The 16,726-nt window shown below is 40.4% G+C and overlaps 1 long non-coding RNA gene across 1 annotated transcript; it reads right to left on the reverse strand.

Annotated features, from left to right (window-relative positions):
• Window positions 1-1,660: 1,660 nt before the first annotated feature.
• Window positions 1,661-16,455, reverse strand: LOC141130064 (uncharacterized). Its single transcript, XR_012241972.1, has 3 exons — window positions 16,384-16,455; window positions 5,698-5,837; window positions 1,661-2,226 (listed from the first exon to the last, which is right to left on the reverse strand). It is a non-coding gene; the product is annotated as an uncharacterized lncRNA (long non-coding RNA).
• Window positions 16,456-16,726: the final 271 nt, after the last annotated feature.

A 16,726-nucleotide genomic window follows, 5' to 3' on the forward strand; every position in this document is an offset into this window, starting at 1 on the left:
AATTTTTGACAGCGTCTCTCTATGGTACAGAGGAGGAGTATAGGGATACCTGGCGGCCATGGACGATCTTTTCGGGCACCCCTCAATATGTTGATTGCATTTCCGTATAGGTGGATTCATAAGGATGAGCTGGGCCCTGATGGAGGAACTCTGGGAGGGGGGGAGGCAGCGAAGGTTCTGAGTTTGAGTTAGTTATATTTAATCCTTCTTTTTTCTCTTCCTTTTTTTCTCTCTCTCTCTTTTTCTCAGTTTTTTAGTAGATTTTGTCTCTGGACCCCCATTGATGGGGTCAGAAGAAAGGTTTCTCATTTTAAAGTAGTTAAGTTAAGGTATATGCATATAGGTTAACAATTGCAGTAATCAATGCATATTGACATATTTTGGAGGTTATTATTTGATTCAAAGTGAATTTGCATTAAGGCGGCGTATTAATTTATATTCTGTATTAATCTCCTATCTCTGGTTTATATCTTCAGTTTATAAATTTAATAAGTGCAATGTTGGCCTATTAGATGTATATGCTTAGCAAAGTTGTTTTTTTTAATAGGTTTGTTTGTCTTCTTTTTCTACATGATTGTTTATATTTGAAAACATTTTTGAATAAAGAGTTATACGTAAAAAAAAAAGAATCATTCCCTAGGACACACTTAGCCCCTTGATTGCCCCCTAGTGTTTGTCCCCTTCCCTGCCAGTGTCATTTAAACAGTAATCAATGCGTTTTTATAGCACTCATCGCTGTATAAATGACAATGTCCCAAAATAGTGTCAAAAGTGTCCGATGTGTTCGTCATAATGTCGCGGTCACGATAAAAATCGCAGATCGCCGCCATTACTAATAAAAAAAAAAACTAAATGCCATAAATCTATCCCCTATTTTGTAGACGCTATAACTTTTGCCCAAACCAATCAATATACGCTTAGTGCGATTTTTTTTTTAACCAAAAATATATAGAAGAATACATATCAGCCTAAACTGAAGAAAAAAAAATGTTTTTTATATATTTTTTGGGGATAGTTATCATAGCAAAAAGTAAAAAATATTGATTTTTTTCAAAATTGTCGCTCTTTTTTTGTTTATAGCGCAAGAAATAAAAACCGCAGAGGTGATCAAATACCACCAAAAGAAAGCTCTATTTGTGGGAAAAAAAGGACATCAATTTTGTTTTGGTGTAATGTTGCACGGCCACGCAATTGTCAGCTAAAGCGACGCAGTGCCAAATCGCAAAAAAGTGCTCTGGTCAGGAAGGGGGTAAATTCTTCTGGGGCTGAAGCGGTTAGAGGCTTTGTTTTTAAAAAACACTTACAGAGTGTGTTATGCTTGAACAAAACAGAGGGGCTGATAGTGAGGGGTGTGGAGACACAGACACACAGAGCTGACAGGTGGGGGGGAGTAAGGGGGACAGAGGAGAGCTGCGGATGACGGAGGCACGTTAACTGACCACTGTAGTCAGTGCTCAGCAGCCATGATTACCATGGTCAGTACACAGAGGGGGGCTCAGGAACTGGCAGGATCAACCAGGTTTTTTACAGATTGGAGAGGGGAAGGTTAGACAGCACAAGCACTGTGGTGTTTAACCTGCTATAAGGGAACAGGGTTACAAACACTTTACATATACGCTAACATTTGTTGTATTCTAATAGGAAAAAGGTCTTTATATTTTTATTGTTCAATTGTATTCTATACCATGAGGGATGACAAAGATTAAACACATTTCATATCACACGAGTCCTGGTTGTGTTATCATTAATACCGTGGCTGACCAGGTTTTATCTTTGCTTTGACTGCCTACTGCTTTTGCATTTTTGACATTAAACTGTCATATTCATTAAAGGACAAAGTTATACTTTTATCCACGTTAAGATGAATAATAAGTCAATGTGCCTTTCGGATTTTTGGGTAGTACGATATTCCAGTGTCACCAGTAATTTTATAATGCAGCGATAGCTCTGTTCCTTGGGGGACATTGACTTGAAGCAAAGCTGGTTACAGTCATATTTTTCATTTTGTTTTCACATATCCCTTCCAGTGCCAAATGAGAGGATGTCAATTAAATTTTCATTACAGTTTCAGACTTGACTTTGGCATAAAAGCAATGGATGGAGGGGGAAGCTTGTCTGCATAGTCTTGATAAGATTGCATTAGAGAAAATTACTTTCTATGTATTTTCCCCTGGATATTTTTTGGTCATGTTTTCTCTTCTAGTCTTCCATCAGGTAGTCTTTGTTCTGCATCAATGAAGAGGATTATTAATGTTGTGTCTGCTTATTTTTCCCAAAACAAACATAAAACAGAAGCGATAGAATAAGAGAATATAGTTAGCAAAATAAAAAAAAAGTTTATCAGTTTTCCATATGCTATGCAGCTTTTCTTTTGGCTGAGAGAAAGAGTAAATTACCCAAACTTGTTAAATTAAAAGTTTTTCTCTATAATAATGAAACTTTTATTCTCGCAACTGCAAAATTTGGAAAAACAGATAAACAATATAAAGACTATCCGTAGAATGTAGTTTTTATTTATGTATTTAATTTATTTAAAACCAGCAGACAAACTTGCACAAAGCTCTATATTTTCCATACAAATTCTACTGAGATTCAATAAAAAACCCAACTATAGACAAAATGTTTTTTACAGAACAAGTAGAGAAAAATCTCAGACACCACAGACCATACAAGCCCAGTGTGTAATAGGTGATAGCAGCCATCCAGGCCACGCCCCCGACATGTTTCAGGACACCTGGGGTTACTTTTTGTTTATCCTTTATTTATAATTTTTCACCCATAGTGGTAGCAGTAGACTCATATTTATACCCATGTTAAGTTATCATTACCCAGCACAGGGATCTTAAAGATGAATTCCAGGCATGGTGAGTAAGATCAATTTTTTAATTTAGGCAGAAATTAACAATAAAGCTGCCCCAGGCCCCCCTGTTTAGCTGATGAGGCTTTGGCCCAGTACAATAGGACCAGATGTACTGCCTTATCAGTGGCCCTGACGATGCCCGCCACTCCACCTGACCCAAAAAAAGGACCGCCATCTGACAGTTCTTAAGTAGGTAAGGGGCGGAGCCCCCTGGCAACGTCACCTGGTGGCACAGCCCCATGTGACGTCACCGATCCAGCATGCAATCAATGCTAACCAGTATGGAACAAAATTTACAGTTAATGTACATAATACAAGCATCAACTGCCTTGATTTGGTTATATTTAAGAATGGTACCCAGCTAAACACCCGCACATATTTTAAAGAGACTTATAGATATGTGTATATTCCGTATAGCAGTTATCATCACCCACAATGCAAAAAAGCCATAACAAAAGAGAAATTTATAAGGATACATCGGAATTGCGATTCAATGGATGACTATTGTGTACAGACAGACATTTTAATAGATAGATTAGTTGATAAAGGCTACAAAAGAAGCATGGTGGGAAATACAAAAAGAACAGTTGGTAATATGGACAGGGAATCCATGTTAGTAGAAAGGCATCAACAGGAACAAAAAGGCCAAAATACCCAATGATTATTCTGTCATAAGGTAAAAATGTAATATTTTGATGTAGAACAAATTAGAAGTAAGAATTGTTTTAAGATACCAATCATTGTTATGAAAGACATATAAATCGAGACTACATCTGCATAACAATATACATATAGCATGTGTTTTTCCAAGATAAATAAGTATTCATAGGGTATACAATAATTATACATTTATCCATATAGATAATCATATTATGTGATATCGATTAATCAAAAGTATATTGAGTGTATTGTATATTGTACCGGTTACCAGAATCCCTGAATAATATAGATATATATTCATCAGCACCAATATACAAATAGATAAATAATATGCTCTATTTTCATAATGTGTAACAGATAGTTCAGAACATGTTTTTCTGCCCTCAGACATGCCTAGTGGTTGAAGGTGATATTACCTGAATTCAGAAAAGGTTAATCATTAGATCTGTTTTCAACCAATGAAAAAGAAGTTATACCTTTTGGGCTAAGGTTATTATAATTTTTATGATCCTATTGTCGGACATGGTATTTAGGAGCCAGATAGATGCCATGGAAGGACACTCAATCACCCACTCAATCAGACATGCACGCATACACACTCCACTCATCAACTCATACCTCTCCATTCTCAAAGATTCCTGGACACCCTATGCTTTGGAGGTCACAAGAAATAATTCCTTTTTAAGAGTAGCCATTTTGAAAGTAACGGCAGCCATTCTAAAAACTCTGGTAACCAGCAATTCAGACCAGTAGCCATTTTTGGAATGGGTAATTATGTCGTGTTGATTTTTACCTTATACAGTATTCATTTGTGTTCTCTTAGATATTGATTTAATTAGTATTATACAGTTGATAATTATTTTCTTGAATCAGTAAGTGCTTTGTAGATTTTTCTCTAAAGATTCCATTTTCAATATTTTTCATTTCGATAGTCTCCATTTTATTGACATAACAAATGTCTAATTTTATTTCACGTTGTTAACCACTTACCTGCAGTATGGTAAAGGTTGAAATTGTGAAAAACAGACATTCTGTCTTATTGTAATTTTTACAAGGTTATTAATTCTACAGGGAAGTTTATCATTGCTCTATCCTTTCAAAAGTACTACACTCCCATTTAGCGGGTGTTTTAATTGTCATTCAAGCTTTTATGTAGCACAATTATTATTTTAATTTTATTTAAAGTGGAGGTCCACCCTGTAAAAAAAAAAATGCACCAAAAAATACCTAAAAAAATGGAGGAAAAGAAAAAAAATATTTTTTTTACTTATGTGTAATGGCTGTTGCTAGGCAGTCTTCCTAATCTGCCTCTTCCTACACCGCGGTGATCTTCAGTCTTCTCCTCCCCGCGTTGTCTTCTGGGGAATGGGGCGCGGTGTGTTATGGGAACTGTGTGTGTCCCACAGCACATCGCGTCCCATTCACAAAGCGCCGCTCACGCATGCACAGTAGGAAACTGGCAGTGAAGCCGCAAGGCTCCACTGCCTGTTTCCCTTACCTAGGATGGTGGTTCCGGGACCCAAGAGCCGAGGAACGGAACGGCCTCGGGTGACCGACATCGCGGGCACCCAGGATAGGTAAGTACTTATTTGAAGTCAGCAGCTACAGTGTTTGTAGCTGCTGACTTTTATTTATTTTTTTTATGGCGGAATTCCGCTTTAACATTTGTTTTGTCAACCAATCTGTATATAACTATTTTGTATGGTTATATGCCTGGGCAGTGTATCATTGCTGTGTCATTTCAAAGGTACAACACTCCCATTATCGGGTGTTTGAATTGAGACTCTTAATTTTATATAGCACAATCTGTATTTTAATTTTATGTAACGTTTGTTTTTGTCACCCAATATATATATAAACAGTTTTGTATGATTACATGTCTGGGGAATAAATTTCATATTTTTAGACTGTGGTCATATTTGATTGATCCTGTATGTTAAAAATATTATCGTTTAAAAATTACTCAATCGTAAATAGCATGCAGGAAAATTATCCTCATAAGCACGTCAATGTTTTCAAGATATAATTACATAACCAATGTGATCCAGTAGTGGACTGTCTCACAGTAGTAATTAAATACAGGGACATGGACCATTCACCACAATATGTAAATATGCACACTGCTCAGTTTGTCCTCCTACACTGCTAATAGCTTGCTAAATTGTGATTACCATTACCTTCTCTTCGACACTCCTTCTGCACCCATGTCTTATTTCTTTTGCCACGGATGATGTAACTCTGGCACTTGTGCTCCAGACTTAAATTACCTCGACATCTAGCTTCTAGATGAATCACACTGCATTGCTCAAAATATTCCCTATGAGAGAGGGAAAGGAGATTTTTTTGTTAGAATAGTCATACAAAGACTATCTATTATCATTTTTTTTAAACATTAGTTTTGCTTTAACCTCCCTAACGGTATTCCCGAGTGTGGCTCGGGGTTAAATTTCAGCACCATTAGCGGTAACCCCGGGCCACACTTGGGATTGCATTGCAGGATCCTGGTGTGGTATACTTACCTTGTCCCCAGGATCCTGTGATGTCCCCCGCTGTGTCTGTGGGCTGTGTCCTCCTCCCAAAGCCTCTCTGTGCCGGGCTCCGTTCCCTGCGAGCGTCGCGATGTATGGGGGCGGAGCCTGGCGGCAAATTCAAAAATCATAACACATACACTACTGTAATCTTACAGATTACAGTACTTTATGAAATCATTTTCACATCCCTTTTAACCCCAATGCTTTGTCCAATGCCCTGCATGCAGTTTTATATTATATATACTGTTCTTTCTGCCTGGAAACTTGAGATTGTCCATAGCAACCAAAAAGTGTCCCTTTACGTCAAAAGTGGCTTTAGACCAGCTAGAAAACAGCGATAGTAAATTAGAACACTTGCAGAATTGAGCAATAGTGAATCGCGGGGAAATTTATTTTATTATTATTATGATATTAATTTTTTTCATTATTTATATTTATTATATTATAATTTATGATTTTGTGTTTCAGACTTCATCATACTCGGGATATCTACTAGACTCTTGGTGGACAGATTTAAGTGTGTTATTGCTAAGAATTACAGGCCTACAATATAAAACGCCAAATTTATATGCAAAATAATTGTACTGCTTTGAGACGCAAAAATCTGAAATAATCATACCGCCAGCATTGTTGCTTGAACACGATTGGATGAAGTCAGCAGAGCTTCCCCTCATTTACTAAGCTCTGGAGCGACTGTACTTGCAGAGTGCAACTGCACTTACATGCCCCGTACACACGGTCGGATTTTCCGACAGAAAATGTGCGATCGGAGCGTGTTGTCGGAAATTCCGACCGTGTGTGGGCTCCATCGGACATTTTCCATCGGATTTTCCGACACACAAAGTTTGAGAGCAGGCTATAAAATCTTCCGACAACAAAATCCGATTGCGTCAATTCCAACCGTGTGTGGCCAATTCCGACGCACAAAGTGCCACGCATGCTCAGAAGAGATTCCGAGATGGAACAGCTCGGTCTGGTAAAATTAGCGTTCGGAATGGATACAGCACTTTCGTCACGCTGCAATGTTTTAAATTGTTTAATACAGCGCACTCTCTTCTTCTTTATAATGTGAGAAGAATGAAGTAGTTTTGCTGCTCATATTCACACACACTTCTCACAAACTTCTTTCTTTATTATTTATCGTGATTCCCTCAATATATTTTCATTTGTCACATCTGACCAAATTTCTTTTTTCTTGTTTTATTTTTGTTTTTTTTCAAGGCTGTTTTTTTGTTTTTTGTTTTTTTTTATTGGGTTTGTATTTTTTTCCAGGCTGATGTATTTTTTTAGTTTTTTTGGGTTTTACTCCATAATATTTTTGTGTGTGTTTTGTGTGTCAAGTTACCACAACACCATTGATATCTTGTATTATTTAATCTCAAGGAGATTGTTTGGTGTTGGTGTCCCTTGTTAATTTCACATTGTATTTCTGAAATGTACCTGCCTCCTCACAAACAAACTGTCCTTTATGAAGGAAAACACACATAGGTGAGTATAATTGAACCAAAAATTCCTTTATTAAGGGCTCAGAACCAAACAAAGAGGGAGGCAATGCTGGAGAAACAGCAGAAATTGGCGAAGCCTTTGGCTCCCAGGGCACACATCGAATATTTTACTGCAAAATTGGTGGCCTGAGGAGTCCATATATAAGGGAGTACAATCTGGTCCAGAAGACCAAGAGATCATGAAAGCAGCAGATGACTTCTGTGCCCCCAGGCTGTGGTACTACAAGAGCCTGCATCTTTTGTCAGACCAGACTGAACCCAGGGTCATCACTCTCTGGTCTTCCTTCCACGCTGTGGCTGTGTAGTTGTGGCAGGAGGAGGAGGAAGATGGTCCAACTCAATCACGTCGGTATTGGGTGTGATTTTGCCACTCACCCCCTTAGTTAGGACTTTATAAAGAAGTTTCTTACACATGAGGCGTTGACCCTCCTGCATGCCCTTCAGTTTGGTGGCAGCCATGCAGGTAAAGGCCTCTTCAGGAGTGGGTAAGGCTCTGAGGGATGCAGAAGCCTCCTGGCTGCCACATTCCACAGAGAGCTGAATCCTGCACGTGACTCCCCTTCCTGGGTCTTTTGTTTGGAAGGCGGAGGGGAGGAACCTGCGATTCGGTCAGGCTCCTACTGGGCCCAGGCTTCTCCTGGCTGCCACTTAGCCCCACCTCCTCCTGGCTGCCACTAACCTCTCCCTCCTCCTGGCTGCCACATTCCACAGCCTCCTCCTGTGTGCCACATTCCAGAGCCTCGTCCTGGCTGAGGTCTTCCTGTGTATGAAAAAGGGACATAGTTTTAGTTTTTTATTCATCAATCACACACAATTTTCATCTCATGACTGTTGCAAATTGAATGTTAACAAATATAACAGACTATCCTTCTCAGCCCAGCATTTTTCATTCTTGTCCCAATTATTTTTGCCCACTACTGTCTATTGATATGTAAAAAACTGTATTAAATCAGCAATTAGTGATCAATAATAACATCTAGTAAAGATCATTTATTTATTGACCAGAAATCTGTAGAAGAATGCTATACCTGACTCCATCTGGGCTCCTCCACTTCTTCCTGGCTGGAAGTCCCAGGTTGGACATCGGAAGCCTCAGCTGGGGTGGAAGGAAGAGTGGAAGGAAGGGTTGAGAGGGATTCCCTGACTCCAGTCTGGTCTGACAGAAATCGCAGTCTCTCATAGTACCACAGCCTGGGGACATAAACGTCATCTGCTGCAGCTCCGGGTCTCTGGGAATCCGTGACCTCCTTGCGCTCCCTTAGATAAGTGCTCCTCAGGGTACCAATTTAGGCTTTTAAATAGGGGATGTTTGCCGTGGGAACCACTGGCTTCACCAACTCCAGCAGTTTCTCCAGCGCTGTCTACCTCTTTTGTTTATTATTATAATGTGGATGTTTCACCTGCCACAGACAGGGCAGCTCCCTGTATTTATCTATGAACAGGGGGAGGAAGTTGTGGTCATTGAAGCCATCCATTTTATCTGCAAGACACAACACAAGACAAACCCTAATGTCAGGTGAAACTCTCCTAATCTTGTTACAATATAGGCCTCAATCTAGAAGCAGTATAGGCCCAAGTGTTGCTCTTACCTTCGTTATCACGATCAGCACCTCTGATACTCCTTCCTCCGCTCACAGATCGTACGTACTACGCACGCGTGTTACGCTTTATACACACTGCGCATGCGTGTAACTCCGCCCGCCCCTGACATTCTTTCTAGTGTATTCTCCGCCCCTTCTCGTTCGGCGCAGTGGGGGAAGAGCACATGGCGGAGACACAACAGGTGCGTGCTAATTACAGCAACGAGGAGGAGGCGGAAAGCCTGGAGCCTGAAGCGTCTGGATCCAGAAGGAGAAGATTTAAGGCATTGAATATGTCCTTTGGGGAGATGTTGGACATCCTGAAGAGGGCCGACTATGACGGGAAGTATGGACCTTACCCCAACCCCAATGTCCAAAAGGCCAAGATCATGGCAAAAGTGGTCAAGAGTCTGCACCGGAATTTCGGGGTACGATGATCGAAAGATCAGCTCAGGAAGCGGTGGTCGGACCTGAAATTAAGAGAGCATGAGCAGTACCAAAAGATCCGGAGAGTGCTGCAAAAAAGTAAGTAGTTGTCCTGTGTTCCTATTCTTTATGTTTATTATGTTCGTGCTGCTCCATGTGCTTTTCTTAACTGTTATCCAGTTTCAAAAGGCACCTTTCATGTTCATGGGCACATTATTCGTTCGTATAAAACATTGTTCATTCGTCCTATAAAACACCATTGTTTTGGCCATATGCATTTGCCCACATTTTTTAAGGCCTACTTGTCTGAAACTAATTTGTTTGTGTAGATGGGTTTGTTACTAGAATGAAATGCAAACTAGATTCTGTGTAAGGAGAGGACGCTCAGCAGCTGTTTACACATCTGGACGCTGGAGCACTAGTGTGGGACACAAGAACACCCTTTTTATTAGGGGGCCCACACAGGTGCTCCAGTGTATACTATAGGGGTGTCTCCATCTGTGAAGCTTGTACAAAACAGGTAAAGTATTGAAGCTTGACAAAGGACAATTAAATTTCAACATCTTGGAACTCTGCCAAAATAGACAATTGTACCCCACTTCCAAGCAACGTTTCATATTTATAGTTCTGCCATCAAATATCTGTGTGCTAAGTATACCTATTTTTTTTTACATAGGGGAGAAAAGACTCAGAGGACACCCCTTATCCAAGGAGACCAGAGACCCTCCAACTCTGGAATAAGGGGAAATCCACCCAAGACAAGCAAAGCAGGAGGAGTAAGACGTGGTGGAAATTGGCACCACAACAGGTGAGTGTCTGCGACCACAGGCTCAGGTAAGAGATGGATGCCGGCAGATTTATAATACATGGTGTGTTTTTTGGTTTCTATCTTTTTAGGTGATCGTGATGTTGTGGATCCAGATCCTTTCACCTCGGAAAGTGCACAGCTCCTGATCGGGGAGATCAGGGGGTGTAATAGGGACTTGGAAAACATTAGGAAAAACATCAATGATGTTCTTCAAAAAATGAAGAACATCATTGATGTTTTAGGAAGAGTTTAAAACCCCTCCAAATCCCTTTGTTTTTTTGTGTGCTAAAAATTTGACATTTTTTGACAAATTTGAGAAAAGCCAAATTTTGAAGATGCACACAGTGTGTCAACATGTGCTATCTGCCATCACGGGAGATCAATGGACGCGTTTTGGGGGTGCAACCCCTTCCTCAATAATAAAGTAGCTGTGAGGAAGGGGTTGCACCCCCAAAACACGTTCCTTGATCCCCCGTGATGGCAGGTAGCACATGTTGACATGCGTAAATTTGTGTGCATCTTCAAAATTTGGCTTTTCCTGAGGTGATTTCACCCCATCTGAACGCAATATCAAACACAGTTTGTAAATACTCATGTCTGATATTGCCTTCAAGTTCTACCAAAAGTGAACTTTGTAAGTTCAAGATTTGTGTCTTTCTTGTTGGTTTTAAACATGCCTGTTTTATCTTAAATGGACATTTCTACTTTTTCTAATGTGACCCCAAAAATTGTTATACAACAAACATGTTGGTTTGTTTTAAAAACCTTTTCTAAATGCACATGTGATTGTGCTGGTATTAAAAAGATTGTTAATCAAGAATGTGTGGATTATTGTCTCAACGCTACAACACTTTTGTGGTGCTCTAATTGGTGATTTCTGTGACAATGGGTGTTATTTCCTAAGGGCAAATCCACTTTGCACTACAAGTGCAGTTTCAAATGCACTTGTAGTGCAAAGTGTCTTTGCCTTTAGTAAATGACATCCAACAGTGCTTTGTAAGGTTACACAATCACGCCATTTTCAGGACTCACCACATTTCCGTCAGGGTCAGCTAAAACAAACACAAGCAGTAAATGTCACGAAAGATTTGAGTAGTTATTTGTTTTTTTTATTATAAAAAGGTTTCAGACATTGTCTGGCATATTGATAGCGCCCCTACCCGCAAAGTATTCAAGGTATCTTAGCCGGACATCACGGGCACTCAGGGGGGGCAAGCCAGGACGGCCACTTTCAAGCGCCGTCAGGATTGTTTCATTTTGAATTCCAGCCTCAGGCCCAACTGAGCCAGCATAGTTGGCAGAATGTTGCTGTAAAAAGTTGTGTAGAACACAGCATGCCAGGATTATATAATTCAATTTATACTCCGCCATATGTATGGGTGTAAGAAATAGGCGGAACCGGTTGGCCATGATTCCAAACGTTCTCTCCACCACTCTTCTGGCTCTGGTAATTAACCTCCCTGGCGGTATGATTCTTTCGGATTTTAGGTGCTGAAAGCGGTACAATTATTTTGCATGGAAATTTGGCGTTTTATATTGTAGGTCTGTAATTCTTAACAATAACACACTTAAATCTGTCCAAACAAGAGTCTAGTAGATATCCCGGGTATGATAAAGTTTGAAACACAAAAAACATAAATTATAATATAATAAATAAAAATAAATAATTAAAAAAATAAAAATAAAATAATAATAAAATAAATTTCCCCACGATTCACTATCGCTCAATTCTGCAAGTGTTCTAATTTACTATCGCAGTTTTCTAGCTGGTCTAAAACCATTTTTGACGTAAAGGGACACTTTTTGGTTGCTATGGACAATCTCCAGTTTCTAGCCAGAAAGAACAGTATATATAATATAGAACTGCATGCAGGGCATAGGACAAAGCACTGGGGACAAAAGGGATGTGAAATCATTTCATACAGTACTGTAATCTGTAAGATTACAGTACTGTATGTGTTATGATTTTTACAGTTTTTTGAATTTGCCGCCAGGCTCCGCCCCCGTGCGTCGCGACGCTCGCAGGGAACGGAGCATGGCACGGAGAGGCTTCGGGCAGAGGACGGAGCCCACAGACACAGCGGGGGGGGACATCGCAGGATCCCGGGGACAAGGTAAGTAACGCCGCACCAGGATCCTGCAATGCGATCCCGAGTGTGGCTCGGGGTTACCGCTAATGGGACTGAATTTTAACCCCGAGCCACACTCGGGAAAACTGCCAGGGGGGTTAAAAACCCTCTGGTCCGGGGTGAGGGTCCTCATCGGGAATGGCCACATAAGATGGTCCCCCAGCGCAAACACTTCATCCGCAACGAAGACGAATGGGAGTCCTTCCACATTGTCTTCTGGAGGTGGCAATTCCAAGCTGCCATTCTGGAGATGCCTGTAGAACTCCGTCTGGGAGATGACTCCACCATCGGACATCCAGCCATTCTTTCCCGCGTCCACAGGAACTCATAAGTAGCCGACACCACCGCCAACATCACAATACTATTGAACCCCTTATAATTATAATAGTATGACCCCGAGTTGGGTGGTGGGATGATGTGGATGTGTTTCCCCCTCCGCAGTTAGGAAAGTCCCACCGCTGGGCAAAGTGGGAGGCCACAGTCTGCCATTCCTGTGGCGTGGAAGGAAACTGTGGAGTCAAACAAAAAAAAATTTTGTCATTTTGCACATAAACAGGGAAAGCAGATTAGACACAAACATTCTTGGCCAACATCAAGATAACATTTATTTAAGGGAGTTTTTAAAGACCAAAGTATAAGGTACACCTATCAGATTCCCCCCCCCCCCTCATGGGCCATTTCTAACATTATAGGGGGGGGGGGGACTCTTGGACAGGTAACCCTCTCCACTTCATTGAGAGATGAATGCCTAAATAATGGGTATTACTTTGAACAGCCCCTCCTTAGTTACACTATTGGCAGCCCACTGGACAGGTAAGAAGTGTCATAATACAAAGATATAAATACACATTGTACACATTTGAGCACATTTGGACATTCTGCTATTACCTATCAAGATAATAATAGTATACAGAAACTTGAAACAGTACCATTTCAAAGTATTCAGGCAGGCCCTTGCACTACATGCTTTGGGGAATTCATTCATAAATATGACCACAAAAGAGATGGGTGTAGTGTGTATGAGTTTGGCAAAGTCAGCAGATAGATGATTGAGGATAGATAGAGAATTGTTATTAGCTGACTTAGCAGTTGGGGGGAGGGAGGGTTAAAAATGATTTGGGGACCCCCCAAAAAAAGCCTCTGGCACTCTGCCTGAATTAAAAACACAAATCACATTTTAAAACATTTTAGGGGGTGTTTGGGGTAAAACACTACTATGGAGCTGATAAAATACATTGTTAAGTGACTACATGAGGTGAATATAGGGCCAGGAGACCATGCTGGGGAGGTAAGTGAAGGCAAATATGTATGAAGGACAACAAAAATAATTACCTAAAAATCCAGCATGCATAAAGACAAAGGGGACATTCACAGCATATTACAATCATGGTAATTAGGGAATGAGGAAAGAAATACAATATATTATCAAACATTAAATACAATAAAATGTGATATTAAAGGATAAAAAACTTACCTTCATATACTCCTTCTGCAGGACCTGGATGATGGCAGAACAGGTCTCTGGGATAATGATCCCCAGAGCCTGGGGGGAGATACCTGTCGAGAACTTGAGGTCCTGCAGGCTTCTCCCTGTTGCCAAGTCCCGCAGGGTGGCGACTAGCCTCTGCTCCGGAGTGATGGCTTGCCTCATGCAGGTATCCAGGTATCCTGCCTGCTAATATAAGGGGTCAGCAAAGCCAACAAACAGTGAAATACGGGGTCTGTCATCCGGAGAAAGTTCCTGAAATCATCAGGATTATTCTCACGGATCTCACGGAGCAAAGGCATATGACAGAACTGGTCACGCTGAAGCAACCAATTCTTGCTTTATGAACTCCTCCCCACCCTGTTCATGGACTGGACTTGTGTCAAGGTAAGGACCCCAACACCAAGCCCCCGTACAGCACGAACTCTACGAGGAGTATGTATACACAACATGGCTAGAAAACGGTCGGTTGCTCAGAACGAAGTAACAGAACGCACTGAAGAACAGCAAGGCCTGTGAAGAGTGATCTGAAAAACAGTAACAAGCGGACAAGATCGCCCTGAATAGTACAATACGAACTGACTGCACGCACTGAAGAGCAGATACAAACCCACAAGCACAAAATGAACAGCAGAAAACAATCTGAAAACCACGAGTCTGAAAAAGCGCGAATCGTCTCTCACCAAACTTTTACTAACACGAGATTAGCAAAAGGAGCCCAAAGGGTGCCGCGCTTGGTTCTGAACTGGCCTTTTCTAGTCTCGTCGTACGTGGTGTACGTCACCGCGTTCTTGGCGATCGGAAATTCCAACAACTTTGTGCGACCGTGTGTACGCAAAACAAGTTTGAGCCAACATCCGTCGGAAAAAATCCATGGATTTTGTTGTCGGAATGTCCGATCAATGTTCGATCGTGTGTACAGGGCAACAAAGTGCACAGTATATTTGCCTTTAGTAAATGAACCCCATTGGCATGTTTAAAAGGTAATCATACCTTTATTTAAAAGCAATAATTCAGGTGTGCAATCATTTTAATGAGAAACTGTGCATGTGTAGTCAACCTGTTAACTATACACTGCTGTAGATGGTCTGCATGAATGTATGTATGCAGCATTTGCCTGTAGAGTGAATAATAAATCAACTTCATATTGACAATAAACTTCACATTATTCCATGTTGGTAAATTACACAACAAGCAATTATTAGGTAAAGTGTTGAATGTTTATTTTAATAAAGTGCTTGAAGTTTTTAACTGATTTACACTAGTATGGAGATTCCTTCGTTTTAAATGCTGGTCCTGAGGAACAAAGGGGTACAGAATGTGGTCTGGCACTGGTCCTATCCTGTAGATAAACGGAGGGGTATTTACATCTTGAGAGTGGAGTGTATATGATAGACTCTCCAGCAGCCAGCAACAATAGACCCCTCCTTCAACAGTAGATCTCTCCTAATAATAACTGACCCCCCCAGCAATATAAGACCCAACCCCAGCAACAATAGGTCCCCCACCAGCAACAATAGCCCCCCTGGGAAAAATAGATCCCCTCCAGTTAGAATAGATCCCCTAGCAGCCAGCAACAATAGACCCTGCAGCACACTCCAGCACCCCTTAGTATTACATACAGTCAGTGCTGGAGGTGTCGGAAATGCATTTCCCTGCGTTCCCTGAAAAAACGCCCTGCTTATATGGAAGGTGTTATCATTTTATAGTAAGCCTTTTTTTTACCCATCTGAAGAACACAGAGGTGGAAACACTGTTGGAGTCTATTTATATAGATTTTAAAATGTTTTATGAACTGGATTTTTTCATTCTGTTCACCATAGGATTGGAATGTTCATTTTTGCACTAATGATTATTTTTTTTTTTTTTTTTGGGGGGGGGGGATTTAAAATTATATTTGCACATTATAAGTTTGGGATTTGATTTGAGATATTTCACATAAGTGCTGGTTTACAGTATATAGAATTTCATTTAATAATCAATAAACTTCATGTCATTCCACCTTGGTAAATTCCACAACAGGAAAATATTAGGATAAAGCGTTGGGAAAGTATGAAGGGTGTCGATATTGACCTCTCCTAAAAAATATACGTTACCTGTCTGCCATGTTGACCTTATGGCCTCCATTCTTTGATTGCAAAAGAGAGGGGATTCAACATTTTTGGAACTGTTAGAAAATCAGTGCTGTCTGTGTTCTGTCTCAAGGAGCAGATAGCTAAACCCACTTATCCCAATAACTGTAGATACCATATTTCTTTGATCTCAGTTTTATTAGAACAAGCCAGGTGAAACTACAAAATAACAGAAATAGACTTCAATAAGTACAATATCACATACAATACAGCATACATTGCATAAACAACGATATACAGTACAAGATGGGATAGTAAAAACTTACTTTTTAAGTTCTCTAAGGGGTGATGGCGATAGATAGAGAAATACGTGACTTGCTTCTTGCAATGTGTTGAAAAGAATGGTGGATGGTTGACTTCCTGTCTACCCAGAATTCCCTGCTTGCTGACAACTTCCTTAACTACCATACAAATAAACAGATAAACAGAGCTGCAACAATACCAAACAGGAACGCTAGATGGAGCCTGCACACCATATATGATTGTGTTAAGTAAATTACACATTTGCATGTAAATTTAACAACACAGGTACAAATAACCAGTATAAAACATCAGCAAGACATCAGTCTGTACAATGAAACAGGATATATATGTTTTGAAAAACAATCA

Source organism: Aquarana catesbeiana, linkage group LG02, assembly GCF_042186555.1.
Source record: "Aquarana catesbeiana isolate 2022-GZ linkage group LG02, ASM4218655v1, whole genome shotgun sequence".
In the NCBI taxonomy this organism is placed as follows: Eukaryota; Metazoa; Chordata; class Amphibia; order Anura; family Ranidae; genus Aquarana; species Aquarana catesbeiana.